The sequence below is a fragment of the Triticum aestivum genome, chromosome 6B (genome assembly GCF_018294505.1).
Source record: "Triticum aestivum cultivar Chinese Spring chromosome 6B, IWGSC CS RefSeq v2.1, whole genome shotgun sequence".
Classification (NCBI taxonomy): Eukaryota; Viridiplantae; Streptophyta; class Magnoliopsida; order Poales; family Poaceae; genus Triticum; species Triticum aestivum.
Genome location: NC_057810.1, coordinates 418170374 through 418194083, shown reverse-complemented (window position 1 = coordinate 418194083; position 23710 = coordinate 418170374).

The following is a 23710-nucleotide window of genomic DNA, read 5'->3' as shown; positions in this document are numbered from 1 at the left end:
CGTGAGGGTGGCGGCAGGACGCCCGTGCCAACGCCCTGAGTGCAGTCGGGCCCAAGCGCCTCATCTACGCTTGGCGGTACGTGGACCGGGTGCATGCTTCCTGCGAGGAGAGTACCAGTTGGCGCCGGATCACCACACCGGTGAGATCGCGCTCGCCCGCCGGCAAGCCGCCAATCAGCACCTCGCGAGTTGCGAGGCTGAGGAAGAGGCGTTTTGTCAGCGCACTGGGAAACGGTCGTGCACCAGGGCACTCGCGGCGCGCCGCAAGCGCTCCTGCGAGCGTCGTGGCTTTTAGGAGGAGTATAATTTTTTTTCGTAAGGCGATCTCATTAGCTTTCGGGACACAAATGATAAATCCTGAACTTTCAGGAATTTTTAGCGTCCTTAATTAAGTATGTAAAAGAGAAAGTTTGGAAACCTTGTGTATTCGTACGCATTTTGCAAGTACGTGCATATAGCACAAACTTTACTATATACTATCGCACTACACGTCTCTCTCGATATATGCTTGCAGACTGTGCTACTCCCTCCGTCCAAGTCAATAAGTCATCTTTGGTTGTGCACCATGACCAAGGAGGGAATACTTATACACCTAGACAGAGGGAGTACTACTATTACTTATGTACGTGCAAATGCACGTTTTAACATTACGATGCGGTTTCTGTATAAGTAGAAAAACATCACTAGTCAAGCATGTGAAACGATTCAATGCAAAAAAAATGCAAAAATGCTTGTTTGATTGTTTACTTTTAGCTTCCTTATATGTGGTTATTTCTCTGTCGTACTTTGTACGGAGTATCTCACTGGTTGGAAAGGCATGCAAATTCCCAAACCGCTTCCTACACCCTGTATCGAATTTTTTGCCTAACAAGTTGTGTCGTGCAATTGGAATTCCAACTTGAGTACTACTACTAGTAGGAGTACCAGGGGCCAGTTCTTTTAGGCTTCTAGATTAGTAATCCCATAACTACTACCTCCGTCCTGGTTTATTGGTCCCCATTGTAATTTGTATCAAATTTTGCTCATAAATTTAACTAATGAAATGTTCGTGCATGTCACATGCACTACTCCCTCCATCTAGGTGAGTAAGTCATCTTAGGCTGTGCACCGTGACCAAGGAGGAGGGGAAAACGAGAAACGTTAATGTTTATTTGCTAATTAATAGTATTGCATGCAATGACCCAACCACTGCATGTCGTGTTTGATAGTATCAAGTCATTAAAAGCGTGCACACTCTTTATCTCTTATTGGTTCATATGTCAAGAAACAAGAAACGAGGTAGAAGTTAATGCACTGCGCCTAAGTGTTTTGGGATTATTTGGGTTTCGTAAGATGACTTACACACCTAGATGGAGGGATTGACATTTTATCAGTTAAATCTTTGGTCAAAATTTAGCACAAATTACAATGGCAAGGAATAAATCAGTACGGAGTAGTAGTTTAGAAGCCCAAATAAATGAGTGAGGCGCCTTATTGTTACTCTTCACTGTGACTAGTCTTATGGGAAATGCTAGGGAATCCGCCAAAAGAACTGGCCCTAGGAGTAGTAGCTAGGGATCGAGTGTGCGAGATAAACCAGAGAAACTAAATGTAGAGAGATGAAATGCAAAAAAGAGGGAGGGATGTGATGGTTGCTTGTCCGTTTATTTTACCAGGCCACTTATTACTGGGAGTGGTTGGGTTTTGTGATATGACGGCTTTATTGCCACGCCACGAGCGGGGTGAGAGGTGAGACTCCCGTGCAGCGCCGCCCTCTACACTAGTACTACTACACCGGTCGTGGTTTATCCCCATTGAATTTGACTGAAGATTTAACTGACAAAATGTTAGTGGATGTCAACAAAACTATATCGTTGGATTCGTATTTGAAAATAGTTTTGAATGATATAATTTTAGGTGACATGCATCAGCATTTATCGTACTATATATAATGTTAGTTTAATTTTTGGTCGTACTAATCTATAGTAGTAAGGTGCCCGTACGTTGCACCGAAGAGTGAAATGAATTGATCGGGAGTTGTTTATTTTGACAAAGGATGTGGGGGTCATCTCATGTGTAACGGGTATCTATAGGTTTCTTCGGATATTATTTCATCTCAAGAGCTCACAAACATCCGGGTGAAAGATAAAAATGCATCTTTTGCAAACAAAAGCGTTCAACTGTTCAAGTCGCATCCAAAACTTGCGAAGAAATAACACTTATTGTGATTTGCAAGAAATGATCTTTAAGAATTAGTTTTTGAGTATCGATTGTTATACATGTTGGCTATAGATGACATGGCACTTTCTATAGTCAACAGTTGGCTATACTATTAAGTAATATTAACCATGCCCTTATACACCTAGACGGAGGGATTAAATCAGGATGACTTGCAAGGGGGCAGAGGAGATGTAAGAAATGGTTCATCGTAAGTCTTTCACCAGTACTGTAGTAAAAATTCATACATGGAAGATTCTAGACTAAACCATAAACGGATACACTTTTATTCATGCGCGATACTCCAATAGAGCAAGATCATGCATGGAAGTCTCCACATACTTAGACAGCGGATTACATTGAGCGAAGACTAATGACCAACATTTAACTTGATAATGCGTATGTCCAGGTGAACCTCCTTGGAGTCCCCGTGCACCGCATCGGCGGGTAAAGGTTGCCATGGGTTTTCCAAGTCCACATCAATGGGAAAGTCCCAGCTCCCTAGAGTCCAAGTCCGTTCGATGAGGCTGGTGTCGCCGCCCACGTGACCAGGAGGGGTAATAACACTGACCACACACCCGTACATCGGCCTCATGTCAGTGTTAGCGTCAGCGGCGTCGCCCCTGACACACACTACAGAGACGGGGCGGCAGCCTTCATGGGCCTTGCCGGTGCCCACGATCAAGAGGAAGACGCAGCCATCCTCCTCCGAGACTAGCAGGTGGCAGTGATCCTCTAGCGACTCCAGCATGGTGAATGGGTAGCACGTCTCGTATTTGATGTTCTCCGCCAAGGGCCAGTAGTGACCGCTACACGCATCCGTGAGGTGATGCACCATGTCCGCTGGCGATCTCCAAAACGGCATCGGACACTCATAGTAGTCGACAAAGGGCTCGTTGGAGGCATCGACCAGGCCGTCCATGAAACGGGAGTGGCTGTAGGGGACGTTGTGCCAGTTGAATATATGAGCAAGTTGCCACGATATTTAATCCGAATAGGCACAAAATAAATCATGACGGCTATAATAGAGATGAAACTAATCATGTGGACTAGCATAGTAGTAGGATACAGAGTAGAAACATGAATTCTACCATGATTTCGAACAGGAAGGACAGAGACACATACGGTGCAACGGGAGCAGCACCGTTGGCGTTGAGGTTGTCGCCCATGTTGTTGAGGAAGAGGTTGCCGAGGTCGGGGAAGAAGTCGTCGTCGGTGAAGTCGTGGCTGCCAGCAGTCGCGAGAGTGCGCTCCCCAAATTTCAACAGCGCTCGCCAAATGGAGCGCAGGAGGGAGTGGCTGTAGGGGACGTTGCGGCCGCCGAATGGAGCGCAGGAGTAGCACACGAAGCAGTAGATGGTGTCCTTACTAGTACTCCCTAGTCTCTATCTATCTATATCTACTCTTATAGAAAATCGAGTTGGTGATGATGGTATGCCTGCCATCTTGTAATATAGACCGTCCGATCTATATCTGACGGATAGAAAGCCAACTATGACAATTTTACAGAAGATACCCGCACCTCTCTCCACATTTACAGATAAGGCCTTGCCTCGTTTATCTTTATCTCCCACAACCTCGTGCTCCTCCCTAAGTCTCTATCTCTACTACTCTTCTTTGTTTTTTATAACAAATTGAATAGTACTGCACCGTCCGCTGCACGCCCGACTGAACACACCTCCTCGCCTCCATCATCACCAACTGAGTCTTTTATAGGAGTAGGAGTAGAGAAAAAACCAAGTTGGTGATGATGGTGTGCCGTGCAATGCACGGGCATCTTGCTATTTTTTTGCACATAGTTCCAAACACCACGTAGACACGGTCTTTGAGCATGGTTCATAGTCGTTCAATGCTCGGGTATTGAAGTTTGTAACTATTTTAGATTAGAATATACTACTCCTCCGGTGATAGTAGTCGAGCAGAGTCCTACTCTACTACTCTACTCAAGCAAGTTAGGGCATAGTACTGTAGTAGGTACTGTAGGGAGTACCAGTACTGTGATCACTCAAGCAAGTTGTCTGGCATCGATATGACCCTATGATGCTGGTATGTGTCTCGTAAGTCAAGCGGCATGCTGTAGTCATCATCACCTGTCCACTTCCCGCAGCACATATTCGCTTCTCCATCTTTGTCCGCACATAATCTCGTCCAATCTTCCGTCCCCGCTAAGGCGCCTCACCCCCTCGTCCGAAACCCAAGCACTAACAATGGCAGAACCGAGCAGCGTCCGCCAAAAGAGTGGCTGGAATTCGCTCCCCATAGAGGTAATCAAGCTCATTGTTTCTTGTGTGGACAATCTCAGTACCATGCCGCTCGCCGCGTGCTTGTCGGGGCTGTACCGTTTACTCAAAGCCCTCAGTCCGGAGCTTTTTAAGCCAGTTCCTTGCTTGCTGATGCCGCCTGATCTTCAGAAATGGCGTGTCACGCAACATACTGATCCACAGGGTGTCGAGCATCAACCCCCTTGACTGCGATCCGATCCCCATCATCCTCAACTACATTAACGGTATGTACTGGGTCGGCATGAACACGTCTTGGATGGTGCTCGTCGACGGTCGCGGCAGCTGGATGCTCGTGGTGGTCTACACCCGGCGACTGATCCCCCTTCCTTCGATTAACACTGCACTGCTTTGGCACCGCGGCCCAGTATACTTGGAATCTTAGACTAGTCAACATGATACCAAGTTTGATTTGCTCAAGGTTGTAATCTGCCAAGTTCCCACAAGATCTGCGAATTATAAAGACTTCAGGCTAATTGTGTTCTTCAACCGCGGTCTCACCTATCTGACAGGTCACTACGGTAAGTGGATAAATCTGCACGACAATCGCAGGATCATACACCCTCCATGGTTCTCTGATGCCATTGAACACAAGGGGTTCATTTACGCTGTCGACTCCTTCTATGGCTGGACGTATTGCTGGCCTACTCTAGTCATCGCTACAATCGGCTGTTACAGCAGTATGTTACTTTCCTATGATATCATGATGGCTTGCTTATATTACTGTCAACATTTACTGGAAAAATATTCATGCTCATAACATGTTGTTCTTAAGATTGACTAAATAAATAGCCCTTTTTTATTTGACTCCAACTTGATATGATGTTGTAGGACGCCTGGTGTCCCTACCCTTCCTAATCCCAGAACCTTTCAAAGAAAAGCGGCACGACAGTTGCAGGTGGTTCCTGGCTTGATCAGATGATGGCGAAAAATTGTTGATCGTTCACACGTACCTGACGTGTTGTTTCGCGGAATACAATCATAGTCACTGCATGGACTTTGAGCAGGATCCCAGCTTCTCTGGGCCTTCAGGAATTTTTGACTGGAGGCTGGTAAGTAGCCTTGGTACACGCTCTCTGTTTGTCAAACTGAGTTATCCGATTAACCAGGAGATAACCGATGGCAAGGATCATGATGGCAGCGCGGTTTCGTTCATCAGGCAAAACTATGTGTACACAGCGTACCATGCATCTCTGCATGCACCATAACCTGATATGTGCCACCACGCTCTGCAACCCAAAGTAGGAGAGAGCGTCGCAAGTATCAGACTTCGACCTACTGGCTGGAGTTTCCCCCGTCAGGCACCCATCTGGTTCAAGCCGTCAGCCAATCTCCATAGCTTAATAAATAGTAACATCAAACTGAGCTAGTTAGTTAGATGCGTACACTTGGTGTAGTAGGACCTTTATTTAGTTTGATGCATACACTTGTTCTTTTTTGGTAGCCCTTTTGTAATAATGGCTGAAGTTTGGTTTGGAAGAGAGAGCTGCGTCTTCAATCTTCTGGCCTACTTACTGCTTCTGTTGCACCCCCAGCCCTGGTTGCTGCTGCTGCTGTTTTCAATGTACAATCAGCAGTATATTTCGTCTGTTGGTTGAATAAATGTGTTGTTAGAACGACAAACACAATGTTTTGGAAGTCATTGCACTGTTCGATCCTTAGTGCCCCGTACCATACGTAACGCATACTATTTTTCATATGGAACACATTTTCCACTTGTTGATAACATGCAGCCCACTGATAAAGGCCCAATAGAGGAGCCCATAATTAACTGGAAAAGAGGCTCTCACATGAATCCGGCCCAGGTACATGCTCATGGTCCCCTAAACATAAATAAGTAAATAACTAAATAAAGCTAAATGCTCATGCACCAGTTCTTTAAATTCATGATTTAACAGGAGGATATTATTTCCTATGATACTGTCATTATATTCAGTCGATATTATTCTTAGGCAAAGATAGCGACCAGTCTTCTTTCTCCCAGCATTTTCTTCCTGCAACCAGCAGACCCATGCAAATCGTAGTCAACGTCGTAAATAGTTCCGGTCCATTTTTCTTTTTCAATAAGAATGTCCAACCTAGGACAGCACATTGGCGACAGCAATTTATCCTTCGCCTTGGTGCGCTCGCCGCGGCGCCACCGTCCGGCCCTGTCAACATAGTTTTTTTTTGAAACGGTCCTTGTCAACATAGTGAATCGAGAGAGAACTGTAGTTGTGAGTATGACAGTATGGACCCACCAGGTCCACTCCCGAACACAAGCAAGTGCCTCTTTTACTACTCAGATGCACCCCTCGTTTTTTTACTCAAATCCACCCTGTTGATATCCGGGACCCACATCATTTTTAACATATAGTTAATTAATGACAAAATTGCGCTACTTTTTTGAGTAGTAATTCGGAGGAGCAGGCTATAATTGGGTTGTGCGGTCTCTGTGGCCCATCTAACAACATGACCAGCCTTGCAGGTTTTTCTTTGGGAAAATAGGAAGCCCAGTATTTCTTTTTTGAAGAATACCCGAGCTAGGCCTATTTATTTTCTTTGACTTACTGGGCTGCAAATCTTTCAAGACGAGGAGGGATGCATTCCGGCCTGGCCAAAGAGTATGGCCAGTGTCTGTTAAAAGTAATATCAAAGGGGTTGAAAATTCCAAAAATAATTATAGCAAATGGGATGTTAGTTTCTTTTTTTGTTTTTGTTCTTCACTGATATTTTGTAGTATTTCATTGGATTTAGCATGACATAGTACTAATTTATTTTTAAATTGGTTTTAGTATGGCTACTACTTTTTGGATTAAGAATATTTTGTTCCCAAGCCAAAATTTGTGAATTTTCAAAATTTCGCACATATTTAGTTAATTTTTTAACCCTGGTACTGACCAGAAAATGGGCAGCAATTCTAAAAATGGAAAACGGGCTGCAATAATTTCCATATGAATTAGAAAATGAATAAAAATTATAAAAATAATAGCAAATGGGCTATACTTGACATAGATTTCGAGGCTGACTTGTTTACGCAAGGCTTTGTCAGTCAACACACGATTCTAGCAGTAGTGACTGTTAGATGTCCATCCAACGGCCGGCGTGCTTCTTCAATCTCTGGTCTTCATGCTCCAGCCGCTTAAACTAGTGCCGGCGGGACTGCCTGCTCCCTCCTCTTGTGGCCCGTTGTGATGCCGCGCAGGCTTCCCCGGCCCACGCTACTTCCTCCGCTGGCCTTGCTGCACGCAATCAACTGCCTCCTTATTATGCAAAAATAATGATTCCTCCCACTGACATATGGGGCGCACCGGTTGGGAGGCTAACCTGTGGGCCTACTAAGTTGACGCGCAGGCAAGGCTTGTCAACTTAGTCAACAAACAATTGTAGCAGTAGTAACTGTTGGATTTGAATCGAACGGTCCTGCTGCTTCTTCAAGTGCTGCTCTTCTTGCACCAGCCGCCCAAACCAGCAATGGCAAGACCGCCTGCTCCTGCCTCTAGTGGCCGGCTGTGCTGCCGTTGAGGCCTCACCGCTCCCTACTACTCCCACTGCTAGCCAGGCCCTGCGGCGATGGCAGCCTCACACCATAGCCGAACCAGTGAACCCTCCTACTCCTCTATGCGTGGGCATCCACTGTCGGGTCTTCCCCGGCTCCGCGTCACCCCTTCCTTCCTAGGCCTCACCGTCGTCCACCACCCTGGTGCTCTCGGCACGGCGTGGTCAACATGGTCAAGGATTGACTTCCATCGAAAGAGTACTGTACATGGAGAGGCTGGCAGCTGGGTCCACGGCAGCCGCAAGGAAGTGCCTCCTTATTACGCGCAAAATAATTATTCCTCCACCTGACAGCAGGGACCCACTGGACGGGCCACCAATATTTTGCGAAAAAAACGTTTCCCCCTGACTGCAGGGACGCACCGTACGGGCCACCGTATTTCGCGAAAAAATGTTCCCCCTGCTGTCAGCTCGGGCCCACCGGAAGTGCCTCCTTATTACGCAAAAAATGAATACTGCCCCGGCTAGCTGGGACCCACCTTGGTGGGAGGCTGACTTGTGGGCCTACTAAGTTGACGGGGATGGAGGGCTTTGTCAACTTAGTCAATATGAACGATTCTAGCTCTAGTGACCGTACGATGTCCATCCAACGGCCGTAGTGCTTCTTCAACCTCTCGTCTTCGTGCTCCAGCCACCCAAAGCAGCGCCGGTCGTGCCGCATGCTCCTGCCTCCCGTGGCTGGTTGTGATGCCGCGGAGGCCTCATCGCTCCTACTGCTCCCACCGCTGGCCAGGCCATCCCTCTACTCACCCAAACCCCCTGTTATTCTGTGGCGACGACAGCCTCACACCGCAGCTGAACCAATGAACCCTTGTACTCCTCTTCGCGTGGGCATCCACTGCTGCGTCTTCCCCAGCTCCGCGTCGTCCCCTTCCTAGGCCTCGTCATCGTCCACCGCCGTGGTTCTCTCGGTGCGGCGTGGTTAATGTGGTCAACGACCGACTTCCATCAGAAGAGTACTGTACATGGAGAGGCTAACAGCTGGGTCTACGACAGCCACAAGGAAGGGCCTCCTTATTACACGCAAAATAATTATTCCTCCACCTGACAGCGAGGAGCCACCGGACGGGCCACCATATTTCGTGAAAAAAATGATTCGCCCCCTGATTGCTGGGACCCACCAGCTACATCTTCGCACGCAAGGAAGTGCGTCCAAAAAAATGATTCGCCCCCTGACTGCTGGGACCCACTAGCTACATCTTAGCATGCAAGGAAGTGCCTGACAGTCGGGACCCACCTGGTCGAATCGTATGTTGCGTTGTCATTCTAGTCGCAAATGTGTACGTACATATTGGTGGATGTAGAGGCGCGCACGTGTCATAGTATAGGCGTGTACGTGTCATAGTAGAGGCGCGCATGTAGTATGTACACGTATGTACAACGGCCAGGGTGCAAGAAAGAAAAAACGGCCATGTACGTACATATTGGCGGGGTCTCGAGAACGCCTACTCGCGCATACGTACGGCCAGGGCTCGTGTACATGGCTGGGTCGGAATGGAGAAATAGCGTCGTCATCGTGTTCATGGGGAGGCAACGGAATGAGTCGTGTTCATGGGGAGGCAACGGAATGCGTCGTGTTCATCGGGAGGCAACGGAACGCGTGGGAGCCAATCGGCTTGGACGGAGCAGGTGATGGAAACGAGGCCTGGCATACCGCAGAACGGAGGAAACGTCCTTGTGTTTGACCGGCCACGTTCGAAACGGGATCCTGTTCATCGGGAGGGATTTGGCGTACCGCAAAACGGAGGAAACGGACCTCCTACGGTCGAAACAGGGGTTGTGTTGATCGGGAGGGGTGTGGCGTACCGCAAAACGGACGAAACGGACTTGTGTTGGAGTGCTATGGTCGAAACGGGGGTCCTGTTCATCGGGAGGGGTGTGGTGTACCGCAAAACGGGACTCCATGAGATACTATTCATCTCCACCGTGGACCTCCTCCAGCCTCCACGGGCTACCGTCGACCTCCTCTAGCCTCCACGGGCTCCTGTTCATCCAGCCTCCACCTCGCGCTACTCCACCGGCTACTGTTCAACCACCCCTCCACGGGCACCCCTCCACCGTGTACTGTTCATCCAGCCCTCCACGGAGTCATCCTGTTCATCCATCCCTCCACACCACGGGGTCCTGTTCATCCAACCCCAATCGACTCGATCGATCGGGGTCCTGTTCATCCAGAGGCAATGCCATCGCATACTGTTCATCCACCCCCACGCCCGCAACGCTCACTGTTCATCAAAGAGGCAGCATCGATCGATTTAGTTAGCAGAAGTAGCAAAGGAATCGCTCGATCGGGTCCAGTTAACAACCATCGATCGATCGCTCGGTTTCAGTAATGCGTAGCCTGCAGTGCAATCGCTCGGGTTCAGTTAGAGCCCAACGCCTCATTCGGGTTCAGTTAGAGCCAACGCCTCGCACACATGCGTGTACGTGTACGAGAGAAACGTGCATCGCTTGGCCCCCAACCACCCATCGTAACCGGGAACTCCCCGTAATTTTCCTTGCCCTCGCTTCTACCACAGTTTTTTCCGTCATGGACGGCCCAAAGAATGTCATGCAGCTGCATATCCGGCCCACCCAGGACGAAAAGCCCATTTTCTGTCATCATTTTTTGTCATAGAAGTAGGAGCCAACCACATCTATGATGATACCGGGTTTTGTCACAATTATCGTCATAGAAGTGTCATATGTATGACAGAAAAAAGTTTCGTTCGGCCCAAAATGTCATGGATGTGTCTTTTTTTTGTAGTGTTGAGAAGTACAAGATTAATATATCTTACATGAACATTTTCTATGCAATGGAAAGGGCTCTTGATAATATTAATGGTCCATGGAATGAGAGTTTTCAGTTGCTTTACAACATCAAAGCTGAAGTGGAGAAGGCTAGTCCAGGGAGTGTTGTAGAGATTGACAAGCATACAGTTAAGTACAAAATAAAAGGGAAGGCACTGGAGAAGGAGTGCTTCAGGAGGGCTTTTGTTTATTTCAAGGCTTGCTGGCAGGGGTTTCTGAATGGTTGTAGTCCCTATTTGGCCGTCGATGCAACTGCTTTGAATGGAAGATGGAGAGGCCAGCTAGCAGCAGCTTCTGCAGTTGATGGACACAACTGGCTATTCCCAGTGGCATTTGGTGTGTTGGAGGTAGTGTCCGAGGAGAGTTGGGTCTGGTTTCTGCAGCAGTTGTGCAACATTATAGGTACACCCTCAGGTTTAGTTATACACATAGATGCTTGCAAGGGTTTAGAAACTACAGTAGAAATTGTATTCCCTGGAGTGGAACAAAGGGAATGTATGCAACACCTAGCGCAGAATTTTCAAAAGAAATTCAAAGGCAAAATTTATGATGAGAACCTATGGCCGGCATCATACACATGCAGCTTGAGGCAGCATGAGCACTATTTTAGAGTGTTGTATGCTCACAATCCTTTGGTGAAGGAGTACATGGATGAACATCATGGAAAGTTGTGGTCAAGAAGCAAATTCAATGAAATCTGCAAAGTAGACTATGCGACCAATAACCTCGCTCAGTGTTTCAATGCAAAGTTCAAGTAAGTGAAAGGGCTTTTGTTGTGGCAAGCATTTGATAAGATCAGGCATGATCATGATAAAGATGGCTCTTTGTAAAAGAATTGCAAAAACACAATATGTTGGCAATCTTATGCTCCCAGCTCTGATTAAGGCATTGCATGGCAAGGCAAGAGGACTAAGGGTGAAATGCATTCGACCGTCAACATACGAGGCTGAGGTGAGATACACAGACAATAAAAATAGGGAATGGAGATATCCAGTGAACCTTGCAACTAATGAATGCAGTTGTAGGCAATGGCAGATCCACGGGAAGCCGTGCATACATGCCCTACATCTCATGACTGTTATTGGATGTGAAGATGGTGAAGTTGATCAGTATTGCTCTGAATATTTCTTTGTTGCCAAATTTAGGGCTGCTTATGCTGAAAATGTGGCTACACTCTTGGGAAAAGACCAATGGACCATAGTAGACCCAGGGTTCAAACTCTATTCTTCTATACTAACTAGACCACCAGGAAGACCAAGGAAAAACAGGATAAGAGCTGGTGAAGAAGGTCGTGTAAAAAACAACGTAAGTGCAAAAGATGTGGTATCCTAGGGCATATTGCTAAGCGTTGTACAATCCAGTTGATGCATCATTTGGAGAATAGGAACAATGGGCAGCAGGAAATGCAGAGGAGAATGCAGCAGCAGAGGAGAATGCAGCAAGTTTACAGGAGAATGCAGCAGTAGAGGAGAATGCAGCAAGTTTAGAGGAGAGTGCAGCAGCAGAGGAGAATGAAGCAACTGAAGTAGCAGCAAGGTACGTGTGCAACATTTCCCTGTTTTTGCATTTGTTCTCCTTTTTATCAATGACTAAGCTCAATTTGACCCAAGTCTAGGTTAATTAGAGGCGCAGGACAAAAAAGACCAAGGGAGGAAGAAACTTCATCGGTTGAACCATCATCTGATTTATAATTTGAAACCATGGCTTATGATGGTTTTGAAGCTATAAGAGAGGAGGAGGTTATTTTGTCTGAAGTTCCTTTAAGGATGAGTTAACCCACAGATGACCGTCAACTGGTCATCACTTGCTAGGTCAGTCAAAGCTCAACAAAACCGCCACCACCAGAAGTGAAGATCAGAAGCAACAAGACAAAGGTTTTGAAAAGCACAAAATATCCTAGACAGGGAAACCAGAAGCAAGACGGTTAACCCATCCCGGAACACAAGGAGCAAGGAAAAGATTTGAATTTGAACTTGAATGGAAGTCATAAACTTTGAACTTTAATGATTTGTAATAAGGGTGAAAACTTTTAAGGTGTAATAATTCTATTTGTAATTCGATGTGAAATTTGAGGTAGAATTTGAATTTTAGGCAAACTTTGAATTTGAACCAATACTTGAAATCCATTCCCCTGTGGCTTGAGTTGCAAAGTTTGTTGAACTATTATAAACGTTAGGTGATCAATCTAATCTCTTTTGCATGGTAAAACTTGTAGTCATGAGAATGTGATCCAAATGAGCTCCCAAGCTAGGGTAAACAACCCCATTTGTAATCAAGTTTTTTTCGGACCTACTCCAAATGAGCCGAATATTTTTTATTAACACCTATTCAATCTATATAGTGTAGATTCGACGAATCACTATTTATTGAATTAATCTTTCTATTTTTTTTCATTTTTTGAAAAAAATATACTTTAATAGAAAACCATGAAAAAACATGTTTAAAATATGAAAATGGAAAACTAAGTTCAGATCCTTCTTATTCACTTTGAAATCAAGCTTTGGTGATTTTTTTGATTTTTTTTAATTTTCAAAAACTGAAGGGAACCCTACCTCCTCTCCTTGATCTCTCTGAAATGTTGTACGTGATAGCTCATATGCGTGAAGGTCTTTTAATGAAAATGTCCGTAGACAAAGTTTATGATTTTTAGTGGGTAACATATCACACAAGACAACATTGTGCGCATGTTTTATATTTTTTTATTCTTTTTCAATTAATGGTGCTCATTTGACCTCGATCGTGCTAGCTAGGTTTTTCTTGTAAATGTCCGTATACCAAGTTTAGTATTTTTCCTCGTTAGTGTGTCTTATAAAACAACGAACGACGAAGGTTTCATATTTTTTTGTTTTTTTAGGATTGCTCAGTCAATGCCTTGGAAACCCCGTTGACTAGCTCAAAACCCATCTAAACCCCGCGGGGTTTCGCCTCACCCTAGCTCCAAACGTCAGCCGTCCGATCATACCCTAGCGCCAAGCGACAACCCTCGGATGTGGTCTTCTAGAAGGAATTCCGAGGGCAGGCTGCGTGCAGACTCCACGCCGTAGGATCACATGGACGGCTCCGCATCGTTCGATCGTGGCGCGATCAGCGAGAGGTGATCCGCGAGACTTGTTGGTTGTGCCTCCCCTTTCTTCTGGTGCTTATTCTACGGCGACGAGAAGACCCACTCATCCTCTGCTTCTTCTTCTCCAGCGACTAGAGGAGCCACTCCTTTGCTTCTTCTTCTCCGATGAGTTTGGGCGATATGTCGAGCTCCACTTCAGCCTCCCGCCCCTCGTGGACCTAGTATGGTCCTCTTGCCATGGAGCGATGTCCTGACTGCCCATGTAGCGTGCCACTAATACGGTTGACTTAGAAGGAGGTCAATAATGGCAACTATGGGTGCGAGTTTGTGAAATGCGAGAGTAAGCCAGAGGGGCAGGTTAGATCTCATGATTTTTCTCTGATTTCTTTTTCTATTTTCTTTTATTTTTTTTGATTTGGGATTTAGGGTTCATGTTTTCGTTTCAGATCGTGAAGAAATGCACACATTTTGAATGGCTGGATGAGTACAATAAGAGGATTCAATTCAATGGGGCCCCAACCCGGGAGCTCATTCTGCAATCAGCACCAACAAATTTGGTCTCTGAAAGTGCTTCTCTGACAGTTGGGGATGCAGATCTGAAGGGGGAATTAAAGAAGGTGAACAAGAACTTGAAGCAGATGATCCAATTAAACAAGCAGGCGAAACTGATAGCTTTAGGATTTTATCCCATTTATTTTTGTGTAGTTGCTCTAGGATTTGCTGACTTGCTGGTCATCACTTGTTAGAGATGTTATTAGTGTGGTGTCATGTGCTCTAGGATTTGGTTAAATTTGTGGATCATGTGCTCTATGCTCTGTGTTGCCTTAATTTGTCGATCATGTGCTCTATGCTCCGTGTTGCTTAATTTGTGCATCATGTGCTCTATGCTCCGTGTTGCTTAATTTGTGGATCATGTCAGTTTCGTCAGTTTTGTACACTTTCAGTTTCTTCAGTTTCGTCAGACAACACAAACCACAGAAAAAACATAGTTCTAGGGCCCAAACTGCGTTGGGCCGTATCATTGCGTTGAGTGTCGAAGACCCACAAAGATAAAAGAGGCCTAGAAAATAGTGCATGCGCTGGCTCTGTTTTTTCCTTCATTATTGCCATGGTAAATCCCCTTTTATTGTTGGACTTGCCCATGTAAAATTTATTTGTACATATCGTGGAATTTTCCTTCTGTATATAGCCTACGGCACAACACTTTGATTTTTTGACATGCGGGTATTATAAACATGTTTTTGTTGCAATAAAAATACAAATATTGTATACATGATTTTTTTTTGTTTTTGTTATTAAGAGCATGTCATACTTAATTATGTAGATCCTGATATGCATCTGATAACCAAGTCTAAAATAAAGTCTGGTGGCACCATTAGCCACCATATCAATCTAGAGAGCATGTCTAGGGCTCGACTATAGCACTAATATCCATCTACCGATATCGCACGTAGCAAGCATACATCCATAACATAGAAACTAGCAACCATAGCATACTTCTTACATAAAACAGAGGGTGCCCTAAACCATAGCATAGGGCACAAACCATTCCAAAATTAGCTTGTTTTTATTCATACAATATACGGAATAGGGCCACCTACAATTAAAAAAAGATTAGTTTTTCTTCTTCTCTTTTGAACATCAACATGGCTCATTTTTCTAGATTTAGTTTCCTTTTTGACACTTCAACTAGTCCATTATCCGCGCGTGTGAAAACTTGACCCTACTCTAAATGGGCCATTTAAACTTGATCTACACAAGTACACACCATGAATATAACAAGACGAATGGGCTACCCTCCAACCATTTTTACAAGGCTAACCCCAAAACTTGTTGGTTTTCATTGAGCGATACCCTTTCATTGATTGATTTAGCATAAGGGTTCGCGTACGGCACCATATCAATCTAGCGATATCTCACGTCAAATAAGATAGAAATAGCAAGCAAAACACAGATAACCAAGGACATATCAAATAAGGGTAGCAAGCATAACATAGTTCTTAGGGGATAACACGACAGAGATAACAAGTTCACGGTACAACCAACGACATAATTAAGATAGAAATATATAAAATATAAAAAGCCCTAAGACCCTAGAGCATGACAAGCTCACGAGACCAGGACTTCACTACCATCTTCACTGCTTCTCCTCTCCATGCCGTCCTCGCCGATGTAGTAGGGGGGTTGTGCATACCGTCTCGGGTGGGGAATATGCAGTCGAAGTTTGTGAAGATGTTGTGGGTTATGAATGCGATGAATTTGCATCCACACCAAAACACCTTGCCAAGGAGGTAGAACGCGTCAAATTTGTTGGTGAAGGTGACGGTGAGCCCTATCGGCGGAGTCCTGGAGTTTGGACGCACTTCCTCCAGTCGGAACATCACCGGCGAGCCCGCCGGGAGGTGGGCGAAGCCCACACCAAGGAACAACTGGGCAAACCCCCTTGCACCCCTCCAGCGTGAGAATGCCCACACGACGTCGGCCGGATACCGTCTCTCCGGCACGGTTGGTGGGAGCTGGAATGTGGGGCCGTTGTACTGCATCCTCACCTCGCTTTGAGAGTGCTTTGGGTTTTGGTGAAGAAGAGAAGGGGGCGGCGCAAATGGATGTGTGGAGAATAGATGGAGGGGTGGTGGTTTAAATAGGGAAAGGGGAAGGGAAGGGGAGTGGTACCGGCCGCGCTTACGTTCAAGCGAGCCACGTCGATCGATCGATATGCCACTTTAATTGCCAACAGGTTTTAATTGCCAAGTTGAATAGATGCGGGTGGATCAAAAAGTGTGAAACAATGATCTACATCGAGGAGACACGCATGGGAGATGAGATGAACCAGCGGCACCGACTCCCATGAAAAAGAGGTCGGTCAGAGCATCATGGCGGTGGGCAGCGGCACATGCAGGTAGGCTAGCTACATGCATGCATAGCAGGCTAGCTAGACATGGCGTGCATGCATAACAGGCTTCTGGCGTTGCGGCCTGCGCACGGCCCAACGGGCAAACAACGGCACCGTCCGACGCGACCCCGCTCATCAGGTCCAACGGGTGTGACGCCCTCAATTCAATCATACACTAATCATACACGCAAATGTGTACGATCAAGATCAAGGACTCACGGGAAGATATCACAACACGACTCTAGACACAAATTAAAATAATACAAGCTTTCTATTACAAGCCAGGGGCCTCGAGGGCTCAAATACATAAGCTCAAAAACACAAGAGTCAGCGGAAGCAACAATATCTGAGTACAGACATAAGTTAGACAAGTTTGCCTTAAGAAGGCTAGCACAAAAGCAACAACAATCGAAAAGGCAAGGCCTTCTGCCTGGGAGCCTCCTAACTACTCCTGGTCATCGACGGCCTCCACGTAGTAGTAGGCACCCTCAGTGTAGTAGCAGTCATCGTCGAAGCTGGCGTCTGGATCCTGGGCTCCACCATCTGGTTGCATCAACCGGAAAGAAGAAGAAAGGGGGAAAAGGGGGAGCAAAGAAACCATGAGTACTCATCCAAAGTACTCGCAAGCAAGGATCTACACTACATATGCATCGGTATCAATGAAATGGGCTGTATCTGTGGACTGGACTGCAGAATGCCAGAACAGAAGGGGAAAGCCTAGCCTATCAAAGACTAGCATCGTCAAGCAGCTCCAAGCATCTTAGAACATTCAGAAGAGATAAGAGTAGCATAAAGAAAAGTAGTAGTAGTGTTATCAACCTCGGCCAGAGATCCTTTCTCGACTCCCTGCGAGAAAGCAATCCCAGAGCCATACTATCCATTTGTCACCACAATCCAATTCTCATCACAAGTATCCAGTTCTAGTTGTATCGATCGGGATACAACTCCAAGTGTCTATTACCGTAGGCAGGCTATCGACAAATGTTTTCTTCCCTGCAGGTGTGCACCAACTTACCCACCACGCTCGATTAACTCCGGCTGGACACACTTTCCTCGGTCATGCCTGACCTCGGCCAAACAATAGGCCGCAACCCTACCTAGGCTTAATAGAGAGGCCAGCACGCCGAACTAAACCTATGCCCCTAGGGGTCATGGGCCATCGCCCCGGGAACTCCTGCACGTAGCATGGGCGGCCGGTGAGAAGACCTAGCTACCTCCTTAAAAAAGGTAGGAGCTTACCAATCCAACCCTCCGCACGCCGCTCAGTCAATGACGTCTAATAAGCTTCGGCTGATGCATACGATGCAGAACGCCCATACAGTGCCCACCTGATGGTTAGTGCTATCAGGCCAGAGGCCCCTCGGATCAAATATCCAAATCATAGTGGATTATGAACGCGCAGTAACAAGCAGAGACTCATGAAATATGTGACCCCGTTGCCCCGGATCGAGGACTTGCGGCAAGGGCTAGGAATCCCCGGCCACGCCTCGTAATTATCTCGCGGGCACCCTCCAGGTCAACCCGTCTCCACATCACTCATGGGTACCCCTCACAGTCGACCCTCCTGTCCAAGTAACAGTTGTAAAGTCCAAGTATCCGTGTGTCCAAACATAAAGGGGAAAACCCGTGGAATCACCCTCGGTGAATTCCACTCGATGTAATCATCAAGGTGAACGTAAGAGGATCCACCCTCAAGGTTTAGACTTGAGGGGTTGCACGATAGAGGTGTATCGGAAGTGGTTAAGGAGGAAATCACCCTTGATGACCACGACCGAATAGCTACACTACAAAGATCTCATCAGGAGTGATGTAAGAGGTTCCGCCCTCAGCACTCGACGGTAACTCTGCAGAGTCGAGCAACAAATGGGGCGTGATGTGATTTGAGGTGTCGGGCTCTGGTCGCCGATCACGTTGATCAAGTCGTCGATGATGAAGCAGGGGCAACAAGGACAAGGTGGGGGGGTCACTGATGGATCACTAACCAACCTATACTAAGCAGTTTAGGATAAGCATGTAGGTAACAATATGCAGGTTACAAAAGCAGGCTATGCATCAAAATAGGAGCAAACAATAACAGTAGCAAAATCAAATGCAAGCACGAGAGAATGAAATGGGCAATATCGGGATGATCAAAGGGGGGAGGCTTGCCTGGTTGCTCTCGCAAGGAGGGGTCGTTGTTGACGTAGTCGATCATAGGGGCAGCATCAGTCTCGGTAAGGTGAAGGGGGAACTCAAACGGGAATGTATTCCCGGTTCTGTACCTGTATCACACAGAGGACCGGAGGGGGAATGTTCCATGTTCAGATAGTTACAAGCATCTAACAGGTAAACGGACCGCGTATTCGGATTCGTCTCGTTTTTCTGAGCAACTTTCATGTAGAAAACATTTTCATCCGAGTTACGGTTTATTTTATATAATTTACCAAAGTTTTAAAACATTATTCTGAAATTGTTATTATTTAATTTAATTCGAAAAATAGAATTACGGCATCAGCCTGACGTCATCATGACGTCAACAGTCAACTGAGTTGACTAGGGTCAACCTGATGAGTGGGACCCCACTGTCACTGACACAGCTAGTTTAGAAGTTTAGACTAAACTAATTTAACTAGTTAGTTAGCTGGGGCCCACTGGTCAGTGAGAAATTAGGTTAACCTAATTAATTTTGTTAATCTAGTTGATTAAGGGGGCGGTGGCCCACTAGTCAGTGGCACGGTGAGCCCAGTCAGCATGGTTGACTGGTCAACCAATTTGACTGGACCCACATGGCCCACTATCATTGGCAATGGGGAGGACACATGGCGCCATGTCGGCACCGGCGCTAGAGTTGCTCCGACGAGCTGAAACCACGGCGGAGCGGCCAGTGGAGCGTCGGGATTCGCCTACAATCGTCCATTTTTCGCGCGACTTGGCACGCTCGAATGGGAAGATGATGCCGCGTCCAACCGGAGTGGTTACGAGGCCGGAGGTGGACGGAGGTGATGGCGGTGAGCACCACAGCGGACGTCGGACATCGCGCGTCACAGGAATCTAGGCTATGGTGAGCAAGAAGAGTGACACGAGGTACCTACAACGTCTACGTGGGCCAACAAAGCGAGTGGGCATGCGCGTGTGACCAATGGGACCACGCCGGCCACGAGCGTACGCGGCAGAGGGCTCGACCACAGCGGGGATGACGACTACGAGTATGAACATCGACGAGAAGGGCGGGGGAAAGAAGGCAGGGGCTCACCATGACCTATAGGTGAGCAAAGCGGGCTTGGGGAGAGCTCGCCGGATTGAATCGCGAATGGAGTCCGCCAGGCCAAGGAGGGAAGAAGACGGTGATGCGGGCGCTCCGTTGCTCCCCAGCTCCAGGCGCTTGGTGTAGGCGGCGTAGATGACACCGACGGAGAGTATGGACAGGGAGGCGCGGTGCGGGGAAGAAGGTGGCCGTCACTATGCCGTGGCCATGGCATCGACGGTGCTCGGGTGAGGTGAGTGGCCGAGACAGAGAGGGGGGAGAGCGGGGTGGACCTGGGAGGCGAGACAGGTGAGTGGAGGTAGGTGGGGAGGAGGTCGAGGCATCGAGGGGAGGGGTCGACCTTATCCTCTCTGGGGAATCGCCGTCGAGGCGGTCCGGCGGGGCTCACCCCTGTTGTGACCCCGGTCGGGGGAACAGGGGGAGAAGGCGACCCGGGGAGGGGCTGGGCTGGACCATCTGGAATGGGCCGAGGCTTGGGCCAGGCACTGTGCACTTGGCCCAGTGCACATTGGCTTGTGCACTTTCTCTTTTTTTTTAACTTTTGCTTTTTCTTTAACAACTTTCTGTTATAGCTATTTTAGGCCATTTAGGCACTTTGCAAAAATGTTGGTTCATCACCAATATTACCAGAAGAATACTTTCCACATGATGAACATTTTAGTTTTCATGTTTGAGCATTTTTGAATTTCACACATAATTTGAAATTGAATTCAACTGGAATTTGAAAGAGATAAGAGACAATGATGAACAAACACTTGTTAAGCAAAAGGACTAACTTAACCCCCAGGATTACTGTAGCATCATTACACCGGGGTGTTACAACTCTCCTCCTCCAAAAGAAATTCTCGTCCCGAGAATTAAGAGGTAGAAGGGAACAGGTCGGGGTATTCAGCCTGAAGGTTATCTTCGCGTTCCCATGTGGCTTCATCTTTAGTATGATTCGACCATTGCACCTTGAGGAACTTGGTAACCTTCTGGCGGGTTCGACGTTTAGCTTCTTCAAGAATGCGTATAGGATGCTCTTTGTATGTGAGGTCATCTTGAACTTCAATCAATTCAGGATCCAGTTCACGTTCTGGATCCTTGAAGCATCGACGAAGTTGCGACACGTGGAAGACGTCATGGACGTGAAAAAACTGAGGTGGCAACTCCAATTGATAAGCCACCAGTCCACGATAGGAGACAACGCGGAAAGGACCAATGTAGCGCGGAGCTAGCTTGCCCTTGACTCCGAACTGATGAGTGCCTCTCAAAGGAGTGACACGCAAATAAGCTTGTTCACCAGGTTGATAAGTTGAACCCTAGTGTTTCCGGTCATAGTTGCTCTTCTGACGGGACTGGCCCGCCTTCAGATTATCTTGGACAATGCGTACCTGCTCTTCAGCTTGTTGAATAATGTCTGGACCAATGAGCGTCCGTTCCCCAGTTTCCGACCAATTCAGAGGGGTTCGGCATTTACGTCCATAAAGAACTTCAAAGGGTGCCATCTTCAAGCTGGCCTGATAGCTGTTGTTATAAGAGAACTCCGCATAAGGGAGAGATTCTTCCCACTTCTTGTCGAAAGAAATAACGCAGGCACGAAGCATGTCTTCAAGAATTTGATTGACGCGCTCGACTTGGCCTTGGGATTGGGGATGATAAGCAGTGTTGTAGGTAATATGAGTTCCCATTGCCTCTTGGAAACTATCCCAGAACTTTGAAGTGAATATACTGCCGCGATCTGAACTGATCTCCTTCGGAATGTCGTGGAGTGTCACAATTCTGGAGATATACAAGTTTGCTAATTCACTAGCAGTGATTGTCTCCTTGACTGGCAAAAAGTGAGGAACGTTCGAGAATTGGTCGATGACGACAAAGATAGCATCATTACCTTTCCGAGACTTGGGAAAGCCAGTGACGAAGTCCATTTGGATCTTATCCACTTCCATTCAGGAATCGGAAGCGGTTGTAGAAGTCCAGCCAGTTTCTGATGTTCTTCTTTGACGCGACGACAAATGTCACATTTTTCGATATATCGAGCAATGTCTTGCTTAATTTTAGACCACCTGTACTTCTGACGGATGTCTACATACATCTTGGTACTTCCCGGATGAATAGAAAGAGGGGTGTCATGTGCTTCTTTCATCACCTTCTCTGTCATAAGCTCAAACCAGGGTACTACAATGCGATCTCTGAAGTATAAGGTTCCGTCTTCACCAAGTGAGAAATCTCTAGATTTCTCTAAGGCAAGATCCTTTATCATCAAATCAACATGAGCATCTTTGGCTTGAGCAGACTTAATTGCTTTCGAAAGAGTTGGTTCCAGGACAAGGTTATTCAGAGAACCCTGTGGAACTAGTTGAAGGTTCAGCTTGCATAGCTCTTCATAAAGGCGGGGTTGAGCTTTTTAGACCATGTGATTATTGCAATAAGACTTGTGGCTCAAGGCATCAACCATTACATTGGCCTTGCCATGGGTATAGGATATACCGTAGTTGTATTCAACAATAGCTTCCATCCATCACTGCTGATGAAGGTTCAAATCTGGCTGGGTAAACAGGTACTTCAGACTCTGATGATCGGTGAAGATCTCACAATGATAACCGAGAAGGTACTGTCGCCATAGCTTCAGTGCAAAGATAACCGTAGCAAGCTCGAGGTCATGAACTGGGTAGTTCTCTTTGTGAGGACGTACTTGATGGGACGCTCTTGCATTAGGACACAGCCTAATCCTTTACGTGAAGCGTCACAATAGATGACAAAGTCCTTGCGAGAATAAGGGGGAGCAAGCACTAGGGTAGAAGTCAGCTTGTCCTTGAGTGTCTGGAAACTTTCCTGACAATTGTCTGTCCAATTGAACTTAACGCCCTTGTGAAGCAGATTGGTCAGGGGCTTGGCAATCTTGGAGAAGTTCTCGACGAAACGGAGGGGTCCAGTCAAGAATAGCCTGAACACGCTCTGGGTTGACGGCAATACCATCCTTGGAGATGACATGTCCAAGGTACGTGACTTCGGGAAGCCAGAATTCGCACTTGGAATACTTAGCATAAAGTTGATGTTCTCGAAGCTTCTCTATAACAAGTCGAAGATGTTCAACATGCTCTTCTTTGTTCTTCGAATATATCAGAATATCATTCAGATAGACCACGACGAACTTGTGAAGGTAATCCATGAATATATAGTTCATCAGACGAGAGAATGTAGCTGGAGCGTTGGTTAAACCGAATGACAAGATGGTGTACTCGTAAGAACCATAACAAGTGGCGAATGGGGTCTTGGGAATATCCTCTTCACGACCACGGATCTGGTGGTAACCCAACCTCAAGTCGAGTTTAGAGAATATCAATGAACCAGCCAGTTGATCATAGAGATCATTGATCTGAGGAAGGGGATATTTATTCTGAATTGTAGCTTGGTTGATAGGACATTAGTCTTGCACCAAATGGTTCGTTCTGTCCTTTCTCTTAACGAAGAGAGAAGGTGCTCCCCAAGTAGAGGAACTTGGACGAATGAAACCTTTGCGAAGAGATTTGTCGATTTCCTCCTTCAGTTCAAGGAGCTCATGAGGTGGCATCTTGTAAGGTCGCTTGGCGATAGGAACGGTGCCTGGTTTTAAGTCGATGATGAACTCAACAGCCCGGGCAGGGGGTATTCCTGGAAGTTCTTCTGGAAAGACATCTAGGAAGTCGTAAACAACTAGAATCTTTTTAATTCCCCCAAGAGGTGTT